The following is a 23,520-nucleotide window of genomic DNA, read 5'->3' as shown; positions in this document are numbered from 1 at the left end:
GACATGGGGAAGAGAGAAAAGTTACAGGGTCGCAGGATTAACAACTTGGGAAATCATCTCTTCCCCCTTTTCCCCCTCTTCACCCCACATATTCGCCCCACCACTTTGTCCCAAACGTTCTTTTTCTAGCCCGCTTATTCCAGTTTCTCCTCGACAATAAATGTCCACGCCTCTTCTGCCGTTTCAAAGTAGTGGTGTTTCCCTTGATGTGTGACCCACAGTCTTGCCGGCTGCAGCATTCCAAATTTAACCTTCCTTTTGTGCAGCACCGCCTTGGCCCGATTAAAGCTTGCCCTCCTTCTCGCCACCTCCGCACTCCAATCTTGATATACGCGGATCACCGCGTTCTCCCACCTACTGCTCCGAGTTTTCTTTGCCCATCTGAGGACCATCTCTCTGTCCTTATATCGGAGAAATCTCACCACTATGGCTCGAGGAATTTCTCCAGCCCTCGGTCTTCGCGCCATAACTCGATAGGCTCCCTCCACCTCCAACGGGCCCGTCGGGGCCTCCGATCCCATTAACGAGTGCAGCATCGTGCTCACATATGCCCCGACGTCCGCCCCTTCTGCACCTTCGGGAAGACCAAGAATCCTTAAATTCTTCCTCCTCGCATTATTCTCCAGCACCTCCAGCCTTTCCACACACCTTTTGTGTTGTGCCTCGTGCATCTCTGTCTTCACCACCAGGCCCTGTATGTCGTCCTCATTCTCAGCAGGCTTTGCCTTCACGACCCGAAGCTCCTGCTCCTGGGTCTTTTGCTCCTCCTTTAGCCCTTCAATCGCCTGTAATATCGGGGCCAACAGCTCCTTCTTCATCTCCTTTTTAAGTTCTTCCACGCAACGCCGCAGGAACTCTTGTTGGTCAGGGCCCCATATTAAACTGCCTCCTTCCGACGCCATCTTGCTTTGTACCTGCCTTCCTGGCCGCTGCTCTAGAGGATCCACCGCAATCCGGCCACTTTCCTCTCCTTTTTCCATCCGTGTCCAGGGGGATTCCCTTCTGGTTTACCGCACAGTGTTTTTAGCTTTTAAAATTGCCGTTGGGGCTCCTATTAAGAGCCCAAAAGTCCTTTCCACCAGGAGCTGCCGAAACGTGCGACTTAGCTGGTCATCGCCGCACCCGGAAGTCCGTAAGTTACCTTTTTTAAGCATGATCATCTCCAAGCTTGTTTGAATTACATTTACATCAGAGTTATTATCAGTTTCTCAAAGATTTTCCATTTATCTTACGTTTAACACTTTAATCTCCAACGTAAAAATTATATTCCTGAACGTTATATTCTACAACATTTGATTTATGAATCGGATTTTCCCAACCAACTGATTAACAATTAACCAGAAGAATATTTTAACTCACCTGTTCAACACAATTTTGAGAGTGGCAGTCAATGCTACATATAAGCACACAAGTGCCCCGAAAGTTCTCAGAGTGGGGGCAGGATGGCTCTTCTATCTACCCCTGATCTGGAGACAAAGGATCTGGGAATAATTTACCAGGCTGTAGTCATTTCCAGTGTTGCTAAAGATGATAAGACAATATGTTTCTTTAAATATTGTCATGGAATAAATGACTTGGCAGAGTCTGATACTTATCTGATACCTTACATTGAGGAAATATTGGAGCAGGTGGGGCTGAGTTATCGTTAAGTGCACTCCGTGCAGAGATCAATTTGAATCTGAATTTGAATCCCATACAGTGCTAATGTCCTCTGGAATGAAAACTACCACTGTCCAGTCACTGGTCGGTAGTTCTGAAGAGCTGGAAATTGTGCACAGCACGCATTAATGACATAGCCATTTTTATTTTGATGTTGGAAGAACACCTCATTCAGGCCTAGGTATTGGATCCAGTTAAGCCAAAGAAGGTTGACTGCTCAGACCATACAAAATTAAAAAATAAGCAGTGGTGTCTGAAAAGGAAGACTTGTTGCCAAAGCTTTTTGTCTTGCAATCATCAGGATAAACGGTGCTGATTGTTGGCAAAAAGGAGAGGCAACATCTTTCTCTTCAGCAATATTTCAGTTCTCCTAATTTAAAAAGAATGTGAAGGCATTAGCAAAGGTGCAGAAAAGATTAATGAGAATTGTTCCAAGGTTGATGAGTTTCAATTGCATGGATAGATTTGGAGAAGCTGGAGTTGCTGTCCTTGGAGAAGAGAAAATTTGAGAAGAGATTTGATAGAGGTGTTCAAAATCATGGGGGAGACCTGGACACAATCAGAAAGGTAAGAACCAGAGGACATCAATTTAAGGTGATTAGCAAAAGAAGTAATGGACATGAGGAATGTTTTTACATAGTGAGTGTTTAGGATCTGGAATGGACTGTATGGGAGTGTGGCGGAGGAAGATTCATTTGTGGTTTCTGAAACGGAATTAAATAATTATCTGCAGAGAAAACTTGGGCTACAGAGAAAAGGTGCAGAGTGAGACTAGGAAAGTTTCTCTTGTAGAGAGCTAGCACAAACACAACAGGCAACCTCCTCCCCTGTAACTATTCAATGTTCCTATGAATTACAACATAAAGATGTGTTGTGGGAGTTTCACCGGTAGTTATTCAACTATAGAGTACTTTACTCCCCAATTGACCAGACAATACTTAGAATTGAGTTTCAGTTCATCAACTTCTTCATTATAAGTTATAGCAGGGGAGCTAAGCTAACATGTGATGGCTTGCTAGCTCCCCGATCACAACAAGAATTGAGCAATTATACTTTATTAATGACACAAGTAGGCTTACATTAACACTGCAATGAAGTTACTGTGAAAATCCCTTAGTTGCCACACTCCGGCGCCTGTTCAGGTACACAGAGAATTCAGAATGTCCAATTCGCCTAACAAGCACATTTTTCAGGACTTGTGGGAGGAAACCGGAGCACCCGGAGGAAACCCACGCAGACACGAGGAGAACGTGCAGACTCCATACAGGCAGTGACCCAAGTCGGGAATCGAACCCGGGTCCCTGGCACTGTGAAGCAACAGTGCTAACCACTGTGCTACCGTGCCGTCCATAGCATTACAAGAGTGGTGTGCTTTTATAAAAGATAGCTTATTTATGCACTACATTAATTGAAGTCCTGTCACAACCAGATAGTGCCAATGATTAGTGATTGTCATATGTTATCTCGGGTAACTCGTGTAATTAAAATACACCAATCAAAAGAATACCTTTATTCAAAAACTATATGTTCATTCACAACTAGTAATTAGGAGTACATAATGCATTACATACGAGTATAGTAATCAATCAAGCAGGTACATGGGTGTCTCTACTTATCTCTAACCTTCCATTATTAGATTAAGTATACTCCTGAGTGCTAGCTCCCCAGACTCCCATTGTCCTGTGTTCTGTGATGATAACATAAGCTGAAGCTGCCTCGTACCAATTAACTTGTGTGCAGATGTCCTTGCCGCCAAGTCGTTGGGAGTTTTGTCTGTTGCCACAGCAAAGGATTGTCTGTGGAAAGGTACTAGCCTCTGAAGCAGGAACTCATGTTAACCCTGGGATTTTATTTAAATCTGGTATATAGGTTTTGTACCTAAATCTACCTCTTCAAGATGCAACCCAATTAAATGACTTGAAGAAAAGTTTTTTACGATGCCATTTGAGCAAATTCTGTGCTAGCTTTACTCTAATTAGTCTTGATCTTTCACAGCAATGATAACAACATTGACAAGTGTAGTTCAGTGACCCAGACTGATGAAATAAGCAAACACATATGACAGATGAGATCTAATATTGAAAAAGATGGAGCGAGGCAATACAAACTAAATTATTCAATTTTAGAGTTGTGCAGAAGCAGTTTGAGGAGGCTATTTAAAGAAAATAGTGTATGGAATTCTGGACTTTATAAGTAGTGGCATAGTTCAAAAGCAAGAATGTTTTAAAAAAAAATTTAGAGTACCCAATTCATTTTTTCCAATTAAGGGGCAATTTAGCGTGGCCAATCCACCTACCCTGCACATCTTTGGATTGTGGGGGAGAAACCCACGCAAACACAGGGCGAATGTGCAAACTCCACACGGACAGTGACCCAGAGCCGGGATCGAACCTGGGACCTCAGCGCCGTGAGGCAGCAGTGCTAACCACTGTGCCACCGTGCTTAAAAGCAAGAATGTTATGCTAAACATTTATAAAAGAGTTAATCAAAATGAATTTTGAGTGGACGAGGAGAAGAATCAGTGAAAGCATGATGGACTGAATTACCTTTGTCTATACTGTAAGGTTCCATTCTTTAACTTGTGTTTATAAAACATCTTTTAACATAGAACAAATCCCAAGTACTGCACAGAAGCGTAGTCAACCCAAGCCAAAGAAGATGATCGATGTGGTGACCAAATATTTGTTCTAAGAGATGGGGAGTGAGAGTTGGAGAGACGAGAGGTTTACAAAGGAATTCCAGAATTTAAGTCACCAACATGGGAGAAGAAACTGAGTGATGCACAAGGGGCCAGAGTGGGAGAAAAAGAGATATGTGGAACAGTTTTAGGGTGAATAAGGTTACAGAGTAAACAAGGCCTTGAAGGGTTTGTAATCTGAAAATGAGAATTTTATATTTGAGGCATTGGCTGTCAGACCCCCAAATAGGTCAGTGAGTACAAGGATCATACATGAGAGGAGCCTGGGCCCTGGGCAGAAGAGTTCGGATGAGTTGAAGTTGATGGAGGTTGGTAAATGGAATGCTGTCAAGGAGGGAGAGATGGGTTTTGTCAACATACTTATGGAATCTGACCCTATGAAGTCACTGAGGGACTGCATGCAGATGAGGAAAGGAAGGATTATGATGCTTGGGTTTGATCCTCAGGGACTCCCGAGTTAATGATATGGGGGTAGGAAGAGAAGCATTGGAGATACTTTGATTACGATTGGATAAGTAAGAGTATAACCAAGTGAGGACAGTTCTGCTGAGTGGGACAACAGGAGAGTTGTTGAGGGATGATGGTGTGATTGACGTTTCGAAGAGTGCAATGATAAGGATGAGGAGAGAGAATACATGCACCAACAGACACAGGATGTCATTTTCAATATTGATTAACATGGTTTCAGTGATATGGCAGATGACGTTCCCTCTAACCCAGATGTTTCATGCAGACCGAACACAAGTTAACCCCTTTAAGTCACTGCATAGTCACGACCTTGCAAAAATATTTAAAAGGCCTGCATGTTCAAATGAATAGACTGTGCAAAACAAAATAACATTATAGAGGTACCGTTAATGGCAGGGCAGAAATCTGACCTGTGTCTTGGAAACGATGGGCAACGATTTGGGAGGCAACTTGTTCAAATAAATTTGAAAGGGAAGGCAAATGGCATATGGAAGGTTAAAGGCGGGTTGTTGGAATGGGAAGTGATATCAGTTTTGAAAGGAATCTGTACATTCACATTCCACGCAACACATCAGAGGTATCTGTACTTAACTGAGAACAGAAATTGATCCTGGGGGACAACCCTGTTGTTTACCTAGGTTTCAAGTTACTGCCACAATTTATTCCACAATTAGAAAATAATATTTACACGTTATCTGGTACTACAGTAGCTATAATCTTGTTGTACAAGTTTGTTTACTGTCTGACCACAATCTTCGATGATTCGGGCGCCTTTTTGGTCTCTGGATCGGAAGATGATAAAGTCAATCATGTGCCAGTGCTTGGATCGTGGATGTCTCCAGGAAGTCTTGAACTGGTCTTTTTGGTGGAACACTGTTAGTGGTGATAAGTTGGTGTTCCACACATTTGGCGAGCAGGAAAACGCTGTTGGAGTTGCAATTCCCGACCCTTCCTTTTGGATGGTTTCTTTTCCAGATTTGGTAGTCCTTTCCAACCCTGGCATGAAGTCTTCAAGGGGGATGATCTTCCTTAGGAACGTTGGAGAGAATGGTATCCAGGGTGGAGTAGAAGTTTTCTTTGGACTCCTCATTGGCATCAAAGGTTGGGGAAGGGCACTCAACTGTTACCTACTGGTTCCTTTCAAACTATAGATGGAGGGTCATGAGGCACTCGTTGATGTCGACGGGGATCTCAAAGTCCGTTGATTGTTCTTGATGGTGGAGCTAATTCTATGCGTCCTGGGCTGTTCCTTGGGTTTTCCTCTCCAGAAGAAGGTGTAACCACCGCCATCTTCCCTCAGCTGCCCTTTGCCTGCTCTTCGAGTCTTTTGCAGGACTGCAACATAAATGTTGAAGTGCCTGAGTTCACGGGCAACAAGGCCAGTTCTCCATTCTGGCCAATTGTTTTGCTCATTAGCCATGCTGGTTCGCACATTCCAGGTTCCGAAATGCAACTAACTTTGATTTTCTGACCACAGGTAGACTATTCTGCAGGATGTGATTTCCTAGCCAGGTTGGGAATGAAACCGGCTATTTTTAGGGCAACTTTTCTAGCTCTTTCCCCATGCGGGGTGAACAACATGGATACTGAAGAAGGTTACTCATTCGTGAAGAAAGCTGCTGAAACGTTCTCCTGTTCCTATTCCAAGAATAGGAACTGATTCACGACTGAATTAAACTGCACCACTTCTTCGGTGTCAGTCCGAAGCTAGGGACTTCCAGATCTCACCAGTCCTGTCCCCATCACCTCTAGCCAACCACTGCAGGGCTTGTCTGTGTTGGGTGTGCGCAAGTTTCCTCCAGGTAGATGCGTGGTGCGCGACATCTTTTAACAGGGGTATGACGTTGCACATCGGCATACACTGTCCTTGCCAGAGGGTAGGTCCAGCTCCAGTGGCAAGCGAATCTTGACGACTAGGGATCTCCCCACTGCCGCAACCTTAATCTGTAATCGCAGTCTTTGATATATGAGTATCTTCGCCTGATCTGCCGTTGAGGACTTGATATGGATTGTGCTTTGTCTGGGTCCTCCCCTCCCACCTTACTGGGTGACCCTGCCAGGAGATAAGACTCCTGACTGCATTGCTCTCTGGATCAATGGAACGTTCAGGCCTCATTCATCGCGGCAAGGTGGCAATCCAAGAAAAGGCCACAAAACTTCAGTATGACAAGAGGCAACTCAGTAGAAAGCAATATTTAACAATAGAGTATTTACCTGCAAGGATTCACCATAGTCATTCAACATTGTTGTGTTTTCCAACCCAGGAGCACCAAGAAACTTTACTGTAGTTTGGATTTGGATTTTGTTTATTGTCATGTGTACCAAGGTACAGTTTCTGCGAGCAGCTCAACAGATCATTTAAGTACATGAAAAGAAAAGGAAATACAAGAAAATACATAATAGGGCAACACAATGTACACAAATGTAACTACATAACACCAGCATCGGGTGAAACATACAGGGGTGTAGTGTTAATGAGGTCAGTCCATAAGAGGGTCATTTAGGAGTCTGGTAACAGCGGGGAAGAAGTTGTTTTTGTGTGTTTTTGAGTTTCAATCCTTAAGTGCCACATTGACAAAATCCACATTCGAGTGGGACAGTAATGCAAAAATGTAACAAAGTTAAACAATTTTGTTTTGACTTGATGACTATCTTTAAATATATAAAGGCAAAAAGCCACCTGTAGTCAAATTCCACATTCCACACTAGATTGATACAAATGTTTCAAGGAGTTGTTTTGGAAGTTTCAAGGGCGACCCCAAGCACATTCAAACAAGCACATACTTGTTTGCTTATAATCATTGTTTGCGTTGGAAGCTGGCTGCCATTTATTTAAATCTACAAGGTGTGTGTGTGAATTGAGCTGAGTGAAGCCGAGTTGAGAGAATCTGTTTGGAACTTTCGGAGCTTTTGGTTCAAATCCTACAATGCTGAGAAATATGAAAAGAAAATGTTAATTCAAAAGAATTATATATAGTGAACAATTATTTTTTGAGCAGTTAGGTGGTATAACTTCCAATATATCTGTGTTGTATTAGTTGTTTATTAGTTTCATTTCTTGTGCAGTAAATTTGCTCAATAGCCTAAACCATAGGGGGAGGCGGTGGCATAGTGGTATTGTCACTGGACAAGTAAACCAGAGACCTAGAGTAGTGCTCTGGGGACACCAGTTAACAAGTTCAAATCCAGCCACTGCAGATGGTGAAATTTGAATTCAATAAAAATCTGGAATTTAAAAAAAAGTCCAGTGATGACTATGAAAGCATTGTGATTGTCACACAACCCCATCTTGTTCACTAATGTCCTTTCGGGAAGGGAATCTGCCACCCATACCTGGTCATGTGACAGTAATGTGTTTGACTCTTTACTGGCCCCTCAAAGGCAATTAGGGATGGCCAATAAATGCTGGCACAGCCTGCAATACCCACGTCCCATGAACGAATAAATAAATAGTTGTGGTACCATATCGGTTACTCAAAATGGAAGGAGGCAGAATTTAATTCTAGTGGTTAAATATTTGAAAGATTTTCTGTTATCTTGAAGCTTACCTACATATTAACTTACCTAGTGAAGATATCCTGAAAGTCGTAGGCAATTGAGCAATAAGAGCAAGCTTAATAATGGAAGCCACACAGTGTGGTGCAGAAACAACTCAAAAATGTAATGCCCATCTTGTCCTAACTCTCTCCTCTGTATGTATGTGATCTATGATAGTTTTGAGATTTAATTATTTTGAAATTTTTGCAATTTGACTTATTTGCCCGAGCTCCCTTGAGAATACTGCTTATCAGGCGCATGGCGTCCGAGACCATCCATGCCTCACACCATTCTGACTGCACACTGCCAGGAATAGATTTTTTTGACTTGGGCGGGGGGGTGGGGATGATTTTGGTGTATGGGGCTGATAATTAATGTTAATTTATTATAATGAAGTTCCCAACGTCGGGGAAACAAAGTCCGCCACTGACGAGGGCGGAAATAATCGCTTCCTGCTTTGACGTCGTTGTAAAACTCAACTTTAGCTTTCTTGAATATTTTCTGCTCACGTCGGCGAACCTGCCTGATGTGAGTGGAACATAAAATCCCAGCCATAATATGGCTACAGCATGGATGGCGGGAATTCAGCCATTCCTATGCCAGCCTTCTGCAAGCTCGACTCGGGTAGTTCCACGGCTGCCTTTTCCCAGTTGCCCCACGGGTTGTTTTACTTTTCAGGTAATTTATCCAACTTCCTATTTGAAACCTACAATTGAATCTGTCTCCAGCATACTCGGGCAGTAGATTTCAGATCCTAACAACTCATTGCGTAAAATCATTTTCCTCATGTCGTCTTTGGTTCTCTTGCCAAAAACTTTAAATCGGTGTCCTCTGCTTGGTGTTCCTTCCACCAATGGGAAGCTTTTCCTTCCTCTACTCTGTCCAGACCCCCCATGATTCCACATTTGTTTCATTGACTGAATTTAAATTCCCCAATTGCCATTGGCGTATTTGAATTAATGTGTCTGGGTTATTGATTCAGGTCAGTGCATTACTAGAACAGTACATAATGTTACAACATCCTGGGCTAGGGCGTGGTCAATTCCAGCCCACTTGACCCAGAGTTGCAACACCATTGAAATGAACAAATAATTCTTTAAAAATACCCGAGGTCAGCAGGTTTGTAAATTTAAAGACCATTATTTTTTATTAATAACAATAACTATAATTAAATATGCAGCAAATACAACTGTTTAACTATTATCTAATTCCTAACCCGACCCATCTTTGTTTCAGGTGGCTATCTTCTAGTACACATTTCTTCAATCTAGGCCTTCAGTTGGAGGTTTTTGTTTTCCGTCGGTAATAGTTTTCACTGTAGATTCATCTTGGTCTCGAGGTTTAAAAAAAAAACAGCAGTATTTCTGGCGAGAGAGACAGACGGACAGTAACAGCTGCTCTTCTCAGCGTTCAGGATCCGCCTGTCCTTGGTTCTCTGAAAACCATCCTTTTGCCAATCCATTGGCCACCAGCCAACCAATCAAACTGAATCCCTCCGATCTCTAGGGTGCCAAAAAGTCTTGAGTTTTACTGTTCAGAAGCTAAACCTCCATAGCACAAATGTACCATTCACTTCCTCTGCTCGAATTAAAGGTATATGTTCATTAAATATCCATGGATCGAAATGATAACCGCAAAGTAAAAGAAATGGGAAATGAAGGAATGAACGGGAAGGGACCTTACAATAACCATACTAGTCCAGTAACGATCATTACTGTACCCTGTCTCCAACATTCATCTCCACCTTCTGGGTTATTGGGGATTAGAACTAATGCTGACCTAGCCAATAATGCCCTATTCCCTTAAATTTCTAGTCATGATTTGATGTATTTATTTATTTTTAAAATATATTTTATTGAAGCATTTGCAAAATTTTTATAACAATAACAAACAAAACAATAATAACAAACATCAACATGGTAAACTAGACATTTCCCACCCAACCCCTTCTGTACATGCCTTCACCATATGGCACCTACCCCCCCCCTTTCCAGAATGCTGCTTCTGCTGACATTTTAATTTTCCCCGAGAAAGTCGACCAACGGCTGCCACCTCTGGGAGAACCCCAGCATTGACCCCCCTCAAGGCAAACTTTATTTTCTCCAGCTTGCGAAACCCAGCCATGTCACTGACCCAAGTCTCCATACTCGGGGGCTTCGAGTCCCTCCACATTAACAGGATCCATTTCAGGGCTACCAGGGAGGCAAAGGCCAGAACATCGGCCTCTTTCACTCCCTGAACTCCCTGGTCTTCTGACGCTCCAAAGATCGCTATCTCTGGACTCGGCACCACTTGCGTACCAAGCACCTTAGACATTGCCTTGGCAAACCCCTACCAGAATCCACCAAGCTTCGGGTATGCGATTTGATGTATTTTTAATGTACGATCATTCCGTGGTATTGGGTGCAAAATGGATGCATTGTATCTGGAGGATTGAATCGTTTCACTGTATCTCTTATGAACTCCGTATAGCTCTAACAAGAAGAATAGTTCCGAAATAGAAAGGGGCCAGTCAAGTGAAAATATGAGGCAAGATAAGATAGGTTTGGACTTATTTGTGTATTTTATGTAAGGTTGGTGATATGCAGGCTGGTTAGCTCAGTTGGCTAACTTGTGGTTGGCTAATGACACAGGTTCATTCCTATACCAGCTGCGGTAGATATTTTCTCCTTGCCCCATTGTGATGTGGAAATGTGTAAAAGAAGTGGAGGATTGGTAGTTCAACTTACCTGGCTACAAGAGACACCGGAAAGAAAGGGAAGGAATAAAAGGAGGCAAGTGTGTGTAGATTGCAGCAATAACAATGTAAAGGTCAAAGAAGGAGGGAGATTAATTTCCATAATATGAACAAGGTAAAGGGCAAAGAGGGAGGGAGATTATGAACAAGGGAACTTGCATGATCAAACTATTTCCAGACCAATGGTGAAGGAAGCAGTACTGATCGGCTGAATCAAATTGGCAAAAGGCCCAGGCGAATACAATCCCATTATAACAGCTGGTGGAATTTAAATTCAATTAACTAATAAAAAGCTAGAATTGAAAGCGAGTCTCAGTCATGGTGCTTTGAAGCTACCCTTGATTGTTGTTAAAAACCCATCTGGTTCATTTCAGGGAAGGAAATCTGCGCTTACCTGGTCTGGCCGACACGTGATCCAAGCCCACAGCACTGCTCCAATCTGAAATGGGTTAACAAGTCACTTAGTTCAAGGGAAATCAATGTTGGGCAACAATTTCTGACCTTGCCAATGACACCCAAATCCATTTGGGGGGAAAAAAAAATCAAGCATGAAAATACCTAACTAGTGGACACTGGAGTTGGAAAGGGATCTGGGTGAATTGGAATTGAATTATTGTACGGCGAACAGTAATTAAACAATGATAAAAAAGGGGGAAACAATGGGTAATGGCAAGAGTATGGGAATAGATGGGTGGTAACTTGAGAATGAGTGCATAACTCTGGGAATTTGGTGCAGTGAGGAGGAGGTGTTCTCTTTTACAGAAAGGCATGGTGAGCCAGGAAAGAGCAGTCCAGTAGAGAGAGTTAGAAAGGAGTGGTCCAATAAAGTGAGTCCGAGACGGCAAGAGCTGAAGCCCAGAAGCATAAATTAGTAGAGGAAGCAGGTGATTGGTGTGTTTTCTCTTAAGCTGGAGCAGTAGTTTAAACTGGTAGGGGGGAGATGTATGAATTTGAATTCCCAAACTATGAATAATTGTTGAGTGATATACTTAAGTTTAACCTAAGTAATGAAATAAAGCACAAAGATGCAAGGGCAGGTAAGGTGTTGCAGCTGTACCAGAAGGGCACTGGAGGATATCCAATTGAATTTTAATTAATTCATCGGCATATATGGGGTGTACTTGTTTGCAATAACCCCACTCCCCATCCAATCATAAAGCCTATCTGCAGCAAGTGTGCAAGAGAAACCCACCCAATCATAAAGCCTATCTACAGCAAGTGTGCAAGAGAAACCCACCCACTCTATCTGCAGCAAGTGTGCAAGAGAAACAATGTGGTTTTTAATACTCCGCTTTATTACTTTCTTTTCTTTGCTCAGCAAGTTGTTTCTTTTCATATCTCAGTTTTGAATGAAATTCATGTTGTGCCAAACTTTATCTTGCTGAAATTTGCTCATCAGCCCCTTGAATGAAAGGGAACCAATAGATGTAGTGTGTTTTGGATTTCCAAAATACATTCGATAAGGTGCCATGTTAAAGATTACTGCTCAAAATAAAAGCTAATTGTTTTGGGGGTGTTAACACGGATAGAGGATTGGCAAAATAACAGGAAACAGAGTCAAGCTAAATGGAACATTTTCAAGTTGGCAAACTGTAATTATTGGGGTGCCACAAGGATCAGTGCTGGGGCCTTGACTATTTACTAGCTCCATTAATGACTTGGGTGAAGGGACCGACTGTATTGTGGCCAAATTTGCAGGTGGTAAAGCATGTTGTGAGGAGGATACAAAAGTTTGCAAAGGGATGTAGATAGGTTAAGTGAGTGGGTAAAAAATTGGCAGATGAAGTATAATGTGGGAAAATGTGAGATTCTCCACTTTGACTTGAAGAATAGAAAAGCAGAGTATGTATTAAATGGAGAGACCACAAATGCTGCGATACAGAGAGATCTGGTTGTCCTTGTATGGGAATCATAAAACATTAGCAAGCAGGAATAGGAAGCAAATGGAATGTTGGCCTTCATTGCAAAGGGAATGGAGTATAAAAGTGGGGAAGTCTTGCTACAATTGTACAGGGCATTAGTCAGATTGTACCTGCAGTACTGTGTCCAGTTTTGGTGTCCTTACTTTAAGGAGGCGATATACTTGCATTGCCAGCAGTTCAGAGAAGGTTCACCTGGGCTGATTCCTGGGATGTGTCATAATATACACCAGTATATCATGGTGCAGATGGACACACAGTGGGACCAATCAACATACACAACACCGCAGCCAATCACCAGTGAGAGCACACGTACTATAAAGACGGGGCATCAGAGTTCCCGCTCATTTGAGTAGCAGCTAGCTAGGAGCACCGAGCTCACAGCCTGCAACACAGACATTCACCATGTGCTGAGTGCATCAACTGGTTAGGACAAGGCAAAGGTCTTCAGTTAAAGCTAGTATCGTATTTACCCACAGTTCAAGTATGTTTAAATAGTTAACCTTGTAATAAAATAGTGTTGCACTACTTCAAGTGTTGGTGACCTTATGTTATCCAGAACACCCAACACATCATGATACCAGGAGTGGTTGCATACTAGCACTTCTTAGACCTACCTGCAAGTGATCTGCCTTCCGCCAGCATTCTGTCATCCTGCAGCATTGACAACATCAGACCGCCGCCGCCGCTCCGGATCACCGGCAACCTCGGGGCCAACTGGAAGATTTTCAAACAGCGCTTCCAGCTCTTCCTTGAAGCCCCGGACAGGGAGGGCGCCTCGGACACCAGAAAGATTGCTCTTCTCCTCTCCGCGGCCGGGGACCATGCCATCCACATTTTCAACTCTCTCACCTTTGCAGATGACGAAGACAAGACGAAGTTCAAGACGGTTCTCCTCAAATTTGACACTTACTGCAGCGTAGAAGTGAATGAAAGTTTCGAACGCTACGTGTTCCAGCAGCGTTTGCAGGGTAAGGACAAACCTTTCCAATCCTTTCTAACGCACCTCCGCATCCTTGCGCAATCTTGCAGCTACGGGCCCACCTCCGACTCCATGATACGCGGCCAGATCGTTTTCAGTGTTCAGTCGGACCCTCTACGTCAGCAGCTCCTCAAAGTAAACTCACCCTAGCGACCGCCATCGAGACCTGTGTCCTACATGAAAATGCCACCAGTCGGTACTCCCATATACAAGCGGCTGAAACGGTGCGGCAAGGTCCCCACGAGACGGAACGGGTCCAAGTGATTGAGCACCTCCAGGGCCTCAGCCTGGATGAGGGCGGCCATTTTGAGCGCTTTTCGCGGACTCCCGCGCTTGTACGCACCAAACGAGGGGACGGCGACGTGGAGGAACGTAATGTGCAGGCGCGCATCACCCATGACCATGCGCAGTGGTGCAGCGAACATGCTGACGTCACAACGTGCGGCAACCGTGGCTCCGCCCCTTTAAAGCGGCAATGCCCCGCAAAATCTCGACTGCCTACGATGTGGAAGACTTGGCCACTATGCTGCCTGCTGTCGAGCAGCTCAGCCTTCCAATTCATATCGTTTCAGCCAGCCTCACAGGAATGTTCGGGCAATTCAACCCACGGTCACCGAGTCCGATTCCAACCTCCCACACAGCAGTGACACGGAGGACCCGAAGGCGCCTTTTCGAGTCGGTGCCGTAACGAAAAACAGGCTGTCCCCGAAGCAAAGACACCAGCCGCTGTTGGTATACAACATCGATCCAGACAATGAGTGGTGTGCCACCCTGACGGTCAACCGGTCCCGAATACGATTCTGCCTGGACACTGGTGCCTCCGCCAATCTCATGGCGTGGACTGCTTTCCAAAGCCTTTGTGTCAAACCAACCATTCTCCCATCGGCCTGCCAGCTATTGGACTACAATGGCACCATCATTCCTGCTACCGGCTCATACCAACTCGAAGTGACGCACAAGTCACAAAAAGCCATCCTTCCTTTCGAGATCGTGGGCTCCTCGAAGGACTCTCTGCTTGGCGCACAGGCGTGCAAGCTGTTGAACCTCGTTCAAAGAGTTCACTCTCTCCTGATGACATGTCTGCCTTCCAGAATGCTGACTTCAGGGCGCAACTCAACGCCATTATCGACCAGCACCGCGCCGTCTTCGAAGGCACGGGCACGCTCCCATATACTTACAAGATCCTACTCAAACAGAACGCCACGCCTGTGGTGCATGCACCTCGCAGAGTCCCAGCACCCCTCAAGGACCGCCTCAAGCAGCAGCTGCAGGACCTCCAAGACCCAGGAGTGATCTCCAGAGTTACGGAACCAACCGACTGGGTCAGTTTCATAGTGTGTGTAAAAAAAGCCTTCCGGCGAGCTCAGAATCTGCATTGATCCAAAGGATCTGAATCGCAACATAATGAGGGAGCATTACCCAATCCCCAAGCGCGAAAAGATCACATACGAGGTGGCTTGCGCCAAGCTCTTCACCAAACTTTTTTTTTTTTTAATAAATATTTTATTAAAAAATTTTCGTCAACCAACACAGTACATTGTGCATCCTTTACACAATATTATAACAACACAAATAACAATGACCTATTTTATGAACAGAAAATGAATAAATAATAAATAACAAAAATGAAAACTAACCCTAATTGGCAACTACCTTTATCACAAGTAACACTCTCCAAAAATATAATTTAACAGTCCAATATATAATTATCTGTCGCAACGACCTATACATATTATACAGTATATATTAACACCCCTGAGAGTCCTTCTGGTTCCTCCTCCCCCCCCCCCCCTCTCTTCCCCCCCCCCCCCCCTCTCTCTCTTTCCCCCCCCCCCCCCCCGATCCTGGGCTGCTGCTGCTGCCTTCTTTCTTCCATTCCATCTATCTTTCTGCGAGGTATTCGACGAACGGTTGCCACCGCCTGGTGAACCCTTGAGCCGACCCCCTTAGAACGAACTTAATCCGCTCTAGCTTTATAAACCCTGCCATGTCATTTATCCAGGTCTCCACCCCCGGGGGCTTGGCTTCTTTCCACATCAACAGTATCCTGCGCCGGGCTACTAGGGACGCAAAGGCCAAAACATCGGCCTCTCTCGCCTCCTGCACTCCCGGCTCTTGTGCAACCCCAAATATAGCCAACCCCCAGCTTGGTTCGACCCGGACCCCCACTACTTTTGAAAGCACCTTTGTCACCCCCATCCAAAACCCCTGTAGTGCCGGGCATGACCAAAACATATGGGTATGATTCGCTGGGCTTCTCGAGCACCTCGCACACCTATCCTCCACCCCAAAAAATTTACTGAGCCGTGCTCCAGTCATATGCGCCCTGTATAATACCTTAAACTGAATCAGGCTTAGCCTGGCACACGAGGACGACGAGTTTACCCTGCTTAGGGCATCTGCCCACAGCCACTCCTCGATCTCCTCCCCCAGCTCTTCTTCCCATTTCCCTTTTAGTTCATCTACCATAGTCTCCCCTTCGTCCCTCATTTCCCTATATATATCTGACACCTTACCAACCCCCACCCATGTCTTTGAGATCACTCTGTCCTGCACCTCTTGTGTCGGGAGCTGCGGGAATTCCTTCACCTGTTGCCTCGCAAAAGCCCTCAGTTGCATATACCTGAATACATTCCCTTGGGGCAACCCATATTTCTCGGTCAGCGCTCCCAGACTCGCGAACTTCCCATCCACAAACAGATCTTTCAGTTGCGTTATTCCTGCTCTTTGCCACATTCCATATCCCCCATCCATTCCCCCCCGGGGCAAACCTATGGTTGTTTCTTATCGGGGACCCCCCCCAAGGCTCCAGTCTTCCCCTATGCCGTCTCCACTGTCCCCAAATCTTCAGTGTAGCCACCACCACCGGGCTTGTGGTGTAGTTCCTCGGTGAGAACGGCAATGGGGCTGTCACCATAGCCTGTAGGCTAGTCCCCCTACAGGACGCCCTCTCTAATCTCTTCCACGCCGCTCCCTCCTCCTCTCCCATCCACTTACTCACCATTGAAATATTAGCGGCCCAATAATACTCACTTAGGCTCGGTAGTGCCAGCCCCCCCCTATCCCTGCTACGCTGTAAGAATCCCTTCCTCACTCTCGGGGTCTTCCCGGCCCACACAAAACCCATGATGCTCTTTTCAATCCTTTTAAAAAAAGCCTTCGTGATCATCACCGGGAGGCACTGAAACACAAAGAGGAATCTCGGGAGGACCACCATCTTAACCACCTGCACCCTCCCTGCCAGTGACAGGGATACCATATCCCATCTCTTGAAATCCTCCTCCATTTGTTCCACCAACCGCGTTAAATTTAACCGATGCAATGTGCCCCAATTCTTGGCTATCTGGATCCCCAGGTAACAAAAGTCCCTTGTTACCTTTCTCAACGGTAGGTCCTCTATTTCTCTACTCTGCTCCCCTGGATACACCACAAACAACTCACTTTTCCCCATGTTCAATTTATACCCTGAAAAATCCCCAAACTCCCCAAGTATCCGCATTATTTCTGGCATCCCCTCCGTCGGGTCTGCCACGTATAGTAGCAAATCGTCCGCATACAAAGATACCCGGTGTTCTTCTCCTCCTCTAAGTACTCCCCTCCACTTCTTGGAACCCCTCAACGCTATCGCCAGGGGCTCAATCGCCAGTGCAAACAATAATGGGGACAGAGGGCATCCCTGCCTTGTCCCTCTATGGAGCCGCAAATATGCAGATCCCCGTCCATTCGTGATCACGCTCGCCATCGGGGCCCTATACAACAGCTGCACCCATCCAACATACCCCTCTCCAAAACCAAATCTCCTTAACACCTCCCACAAATAATCCCACTCCACTCTATCAAATGCTTTCTCGGCATCCATCGCCACTACTATCTCCATTTCCCCCTCTGGTGGGGCCATCATCATTACCCCTAACAGCCTCCGTATATTCGTGTTCAGCTGTCTCCCCTTCACAAACCCAGTTTTGTCCTCGTGGACCACCCCCGGGACACATTCCTCTATTCTCATTGCCATTACCTTGGCCAGGATCTTGGCATCTACATTTAGGAGGGAAATAGGTCTATAGGACCCGCATTGTAGCGGGTCCTTTTCCTTCTTTAAGAGAAGCGATATTGTTGCTTCAGACATAGTCGGAGGCAGTTGTCCCCTTTCCTTTGCCTCATTAAAGGTCCTCGTCAATACCGGGGCGAGCAAGTCCACATATTTTCTATAGAATTCGACTGGGAATCCATCCGGTCCCGGGGCCTTTCCCGCCTGCATGCTCCTAATTCCTTTCACCACTTCTTCTACCTCGATCTGTGCTCCCAGTCCCACCCTTTCCTGCTCTTCCACCTTGGGAAATTCCAGCCGATCCAAGAAGCCCATCATTCTCTCCCTCCCATCCGGGGGTTGAGCTTCATATAATTTTTTATAAAATGTCTTGAACACTCCATTCACTCTCTCCGCTCCCCGCTCCATCTCTCCTTCCTCATCCCTCACTCCCCCTATTTCCCTCGCTGCTCCCCTTTTCCTCAATTGGTGTGCCAGCAACCTGCTCGCCTTCTCCCCATATTCGTACTGTACACCCTGTGCCTTCCTCCATTGTGCCTCTGCAGTGCCCGTAGTCAGCAAGTCAAATTCTACATGTAGCCTTTGCCTTTCCCTGTACAGTCCCTCCTCCGGTGCTTCCGCATATTGTCTGTCCACCCTCAAAAGTTCTTGCAGCAACCACTCCCGTTCCTTACTCTCCTGCTTCCCTTTATGTGCCCTTATTGATATCAGCTCCCCTCTAACCACCGCCTTCAGCGCCTCCCAGACCACTCCCACCTGGACCTCCCCATTATCATTGAGTTCCAAGTACTTTTCAATGCACCCCCTCACCCTTAGACACACCCCCTCATCTGCCATTAGTCCCATGTCCATTCTCCAGGGTGGGCGCCCTCCTGTTTCCTCCCCTATCTCCAAGTCCACCCAGTGTGGAGCGTGATCCGAAATGGCTATAGCCGTGTACTCCGTTCCCCTCACCTTCGGGATCAACGCCCTTCCCAGCACAAAAAAGTCTATTCGCGAGTAGACTTTATGGACATAGGAGAAAAACGAGAACTCCTTACTCCTAGGTCTGCTAAATCTCCACGGGTCTACACCTCCCATCTGCTCCATAAAATCTTTAAGTACCTTGGCTGCTGCCGGCCTCCTTCCAGTCCTGGACTTCGACCTATCCAGCCCTGGTTCCAACACCGTATTAAAACCTCCCCCCATTATCAGCTTTCCCATCTCTAGGTCCGGAATGCGTCCTAGCATCCGCCTCATAAAATTGGCATCATCCCAGTTCGGGGCATATACGTTTACCAAAATCACCGTCTCCCCCTGTAGTTTGCCACTCACCATCACGTATCTGCCCCCGTTATCCGCCACTATAGTCTTTGCCTCGAACATTACCCGCTTCCCCACTAATATAGCCACCCCCCTGTTTTTCGCATCTAGCCCCGAATGGAACACCTGCCCCACCCATCCTTTGCGTAGCCTAACCTGGTCTATCAGTTTCAGGTGCGTTTCCTGTAACATAACCACATCTGCCTTAAGTTTCTTAAGGTGTGCGAGTACCCGTGCCCTCTTTATCGGCCCGTTCAGCCCTCTCACGTTCCACGTGATCAGCCGAGTTGGGGGGCTTCCTACCCCCCCCCCCCCCCCCCCCCCCCCCCCCCCCTTGTCGATTAGCCATCCCCTTTTTCCAGCTCCTCACTCGGTTCCCACGCAGCTGTATCTCTCCCAGGCGGTGCCCCCCCGCCCATCCCCTCCCATACCAGCTCCCCCCTCTCCCCAGCAGCAGCAACCCAGTAATTCCCCCCTCCCACCCCCCCCCCCGCTAGATCCCCCGCTAGCGTAATTACTCCCCCCATGTTGCTCCCAGAAGTCAGAAAACTCTGGCCGACCTCGGCTTCCCCCCGTGACCTCGGCTTGCACCGTGCGACGCCCCCTCCTTCCTGCTTCTCTATTCCCGCCATGATTATCATAGCGCGGGAACCAAGCCCGCGCTTCTCCCTTGGCCCCGCCCCCAATGGCCAACGCCCCATCTCCTCCACCTCCCCTCCTCCCCCCATCACCACCTGTGGAAGAGAGAAAGGTTACCACATCGCAGGATTAGTACATAAAACTCCTCTTTCCCCACTTTTTTACGCCCCTCTTCGCCCCCCACATTCGCCCCACCACTTTGTTCAAACGTTCTTTTTAATAACCCGCTCATTCCAGTTTTTCTTCCACAATAAAAGTCCACGCTTCATCCGCCGTCTCAAAGTAGTGGTGCCTCCCTCGATATGTGACCCACAGTCTTGCCGGTTGCAGCATTCCAAATTTTATCTTCTTTTTATGAAGCACCGCCTTGGCCCGATTAAAGCTCGCCCTCCTTCTCGCCACCTCCGCACTCCAGTCTTGATAAACGCGGATCACCGCGTTCTCCCATTTACTGCTCCGAGTTTTCTTTGCCCATCTAAGGACCATTTCTCTATCCTTAAAACGGAGGAATCTCACCACTATGGCTCTGGGAATTTCTCCTGCTCTCGGTCCTCGCGCCATCACTCGGTATGCTCCCTCCACCTCCAACGGACCCGCCGAGGCCTCCGCTCCCATTAACGAGTGCAGCATCGTGCTCACATTTGCCCCGACGTCCGCTCCCTCCGCACCTTCAGGAAGACCAAGAATCCTCAGGTTGTTCCTCCTTGCGTTGTTCTCCAGTGCCTCCAACCTTTCCACACATCGTTTCTGCCTCATGCGTCTCCGTCTTCACCACCAGGCCCTGTATGTCGTCCTCATTCTCGGCTGCCTTTGCCTTCACGACCCGAAGCTCCCGCTCCTGGGTCTTTTGTTCCTCCTTTAGCCCTTCGATCGCCTGTAGTATCGGGGCCAACAGCTCTTTCTTCATTTCCTTTTTGAGCTCTTCCACACAGCATTTCAAGAACTCTTGTTGTTCAGGGCCCCATGTTAAACTGCCACCTTCCGACGCCATCTTGGTTTTTGCTTGCCTTCCTTGCCGCTGTTCTAAAGGATCCAGTGCAATCCGGCCACTTTCTCCTCCTTTTTCCATCCGTATCCAGGGGGGATTCCCTTCTGGTTTACCGCACAGTGTTTTTAGCCGTCAAAATTGCCGTTGGGGCTCCTATCAAGAGCCCAAAAGTCCGTTTCACCGGGAGCTGCCGAAACGTGCGACTCAGCTGGTCATCGCCGCACCCGGAAGTCCCCGCTCTTCACCAAACGTGACGCCTCGAAAGGATTCTGGCAAATTCAACTAGACAGATCCAGCAGGAAACTGTGTACCTTTAACACCCCTTTTGGCAGATATTGTTACAACAGAATGCCGTTTGGGATCATATCGGCATCAGAAGTGTTCCACAGGATCATGGAACAAATGATGGAAGGCATTGAAGGTGTTCACGTCTATGTTGACGACATAATCATTTGGTCCACCACCCCGCAGGAGCATATCAGTCGCCTCCAGCGCGTGTTCAAACGCATACGGGAGCAGGGCCTACGCCTCAACAGAGCCAAATGCTCCTTCGGCCAGACGGAACTCAAGTTCCTGGAGGATCACATCTCCCAGTTGCGTGTGCGGTCGGATGCGGACAAGGTGGCCGCCATCACAGCCATGAAAAAGCCAGAGGACAAGGTGGTCCTCCGATTTCTGGGCATGGTCAACTTCCCAGGGAAGTTCATCCCTAACCTCACCTCTCATACCACAGCTCTCAGGAACCCCCTAACCTCTCCTCTCATACCACAGCTCTCAGGAACCTGGTCAAGAAGAATGGCTTCCTGCCCACGAGCGCGAATGGAGAGAACTTAAAACCAAACTTACCATGACCCTGGTATTGGCCATTTTGATCCAGCGAAAGAGACACAAATTTTGACCGATGCCAGCCAATCTGGCATTGGGGCAGTGCTCCTGCCACGTGATTGAGGCCTCATCATGGGCCACCATTGCATATGCGTCACGCGCCATGACCCCCACGGAACAGCGCTATGCGCAGATAGAAAAGGAGTGCCTGGGCCTTTTGACTGGTGTCGTCAAGTTTCATGATTGTGTACGGCCTTCCCCAATTCACCGTCGAGACCGACCATTGCCCGCTGGTCAATATAATACAAAAAGACTTGAACGACATGACGCCTCACCTCCAGCACATTCTGCGCAAACTCCGGCGATACGACTTCCAGCTCGTATACACCCCGGGCAAAGACCTGATCATAGCCGACGCTCTGTCCAGGGCAGTCAACACCCCGTGTGACCCAGTGGGATTCGTCTGCCAGGTTGACGCCGATGTGGCCTCCAATCTACCGGCCACGGATGAACGCCTCGTCCAAATTCGCCACGAGACTGCTGCTGACCCCCTGCTACAGTGTGTCATGCGCCACCTAACAGACTGGTGGTTCAAGGGCCAATGCCCGCAGTTCTATAACATCAGAGACGATCTGGCGGTATTAGATGGTGTCCTCCTGAAGCTGGACCGCATTGTTAACCCACACAGCATGCGCCAGCTTGTCTTGCAACAGCTACACGAGGGCCATCTTGGCGTGGATAAGTGCCGCGGATGGGCCCAAGAGGCAGTGTACTGGCCCAGCAATGATGACATCGCCAACACAGTGCTTAACTGCCCCACCTGTCAGCGGTTCCAACCGGCCCAACCACGACATCACATCGTCTGCAGTCATCCGTGCCTGTAAGGACACCTTTGCTCGTCACGGCATCCCACTCACTGTGATGTCGGACAATGGCCCCTGCTTCGCAAGCCAGGAATGGTCCAACTTTGCCAGGAGGTACAACTTTGTGCATGTGACAGCCAGTCCGCTGTACCCCCAATCCAATGGCAAAGCGGAGAAGGGCGTCCACATAGTCAAACGGCTCCTCTGCAAGGCTGCCGATGTGGGATCCGACTTCTACCTCGCCCTGCTGGCCTATCGCTCGGCCCCACTGTCCACTGGCCTGTCGCCAGCCCAGCTGCTCATGGGTCGCACCCTGAGGACGACGGTGCCGTCCATTCACGTCCCAGACCTCGACCACGTTCCGGTCCTTCAACGAATGCAACTGTCTCGTGCACAGCACAAGGCGGCTCATGACTCCTGTGCAGCTGATCTTCCTGCTCTGGCTCCAGGTGACAACGTCCGCATCCATCTTCCGGATGGTGGCTGGTCTGCAACTGCTGTGGTTCTTCGGCAGGTGGCACCCCGCTCGTTCCTGGTTAGTCTACTGGATGGTTCCATTCTGCGTCGTAATCTTCGTCTCGTTCCGCGCTCGCTACGTGATCCTCCGCCAGTGCCACACCCTCCTGTTGTCCCTGACCTGGACTATGCGGAGATTCCGGTTACTCTGCATCCTCCTCACTCTGACGCAGTCCAGCCCGCTCCTCAGCCGGTGGCTCCTGACCCACCCTTGAGACGGTCAACCAGAATTCGTCGCCCACCTCAGAGACTTAATTTGTGAACTTTGTGCACTCTGGTCTGTTCTGTTCTTACGTTTAATTGTTCAAGTGGTTTGTATATAGTGTTCATCTCGTTATT

The 23,520-nt window shown here is 47.2% G+C and overlaps 1 protein-coding gene across 4 annotated transcripts in view; it reads left to right on the top strand.

Annotated features, from left to right (window-relative positions):
- xkrx (XK related X-linked) overlaps positions 1-23,520 on the top strand; it is a 70,037-nt gene that overhangs the window by 18,794 nt on the left and 27,723 nt on the right. Inside the window, exon 2 of one of the 4 annotated variants that reach the window (XM_072505451.1) lies at positions 2,123-2,226. The exons of the other annotated variants lie outside the window; for them this stretch is intronic. The gene's annotated coding sequence lies outside the window, so the exon portion shown is untranslated. The remainder of the gene's footprint in view (positions 1-2,122; positions 2,227-23,520) is intronic. 4 annotated transcript variants of the gene reach the window in all.

The sequence above is a fragment of the Scyliorhinus torazame genome, chromosome 5 (assembly GCF_047496885.1).
Source record: "Scyliorhinus torazame isolate Kashiwa2021f chromosome 5, sScyTor2.1, whole genome shotgun sequence".
Lineage (NCBI taxonomy): Eukaryota > Metazoa > Chordata > Chondrichthyes > Carcharhiniformes > Scyliorhinidae > Scyliorhinus > Scyliorhinus torazame.
Note: the sequence above shows the minus strand (reverse complement) of the source record. Positions and strands in the feature narration are given on the sequence as shown.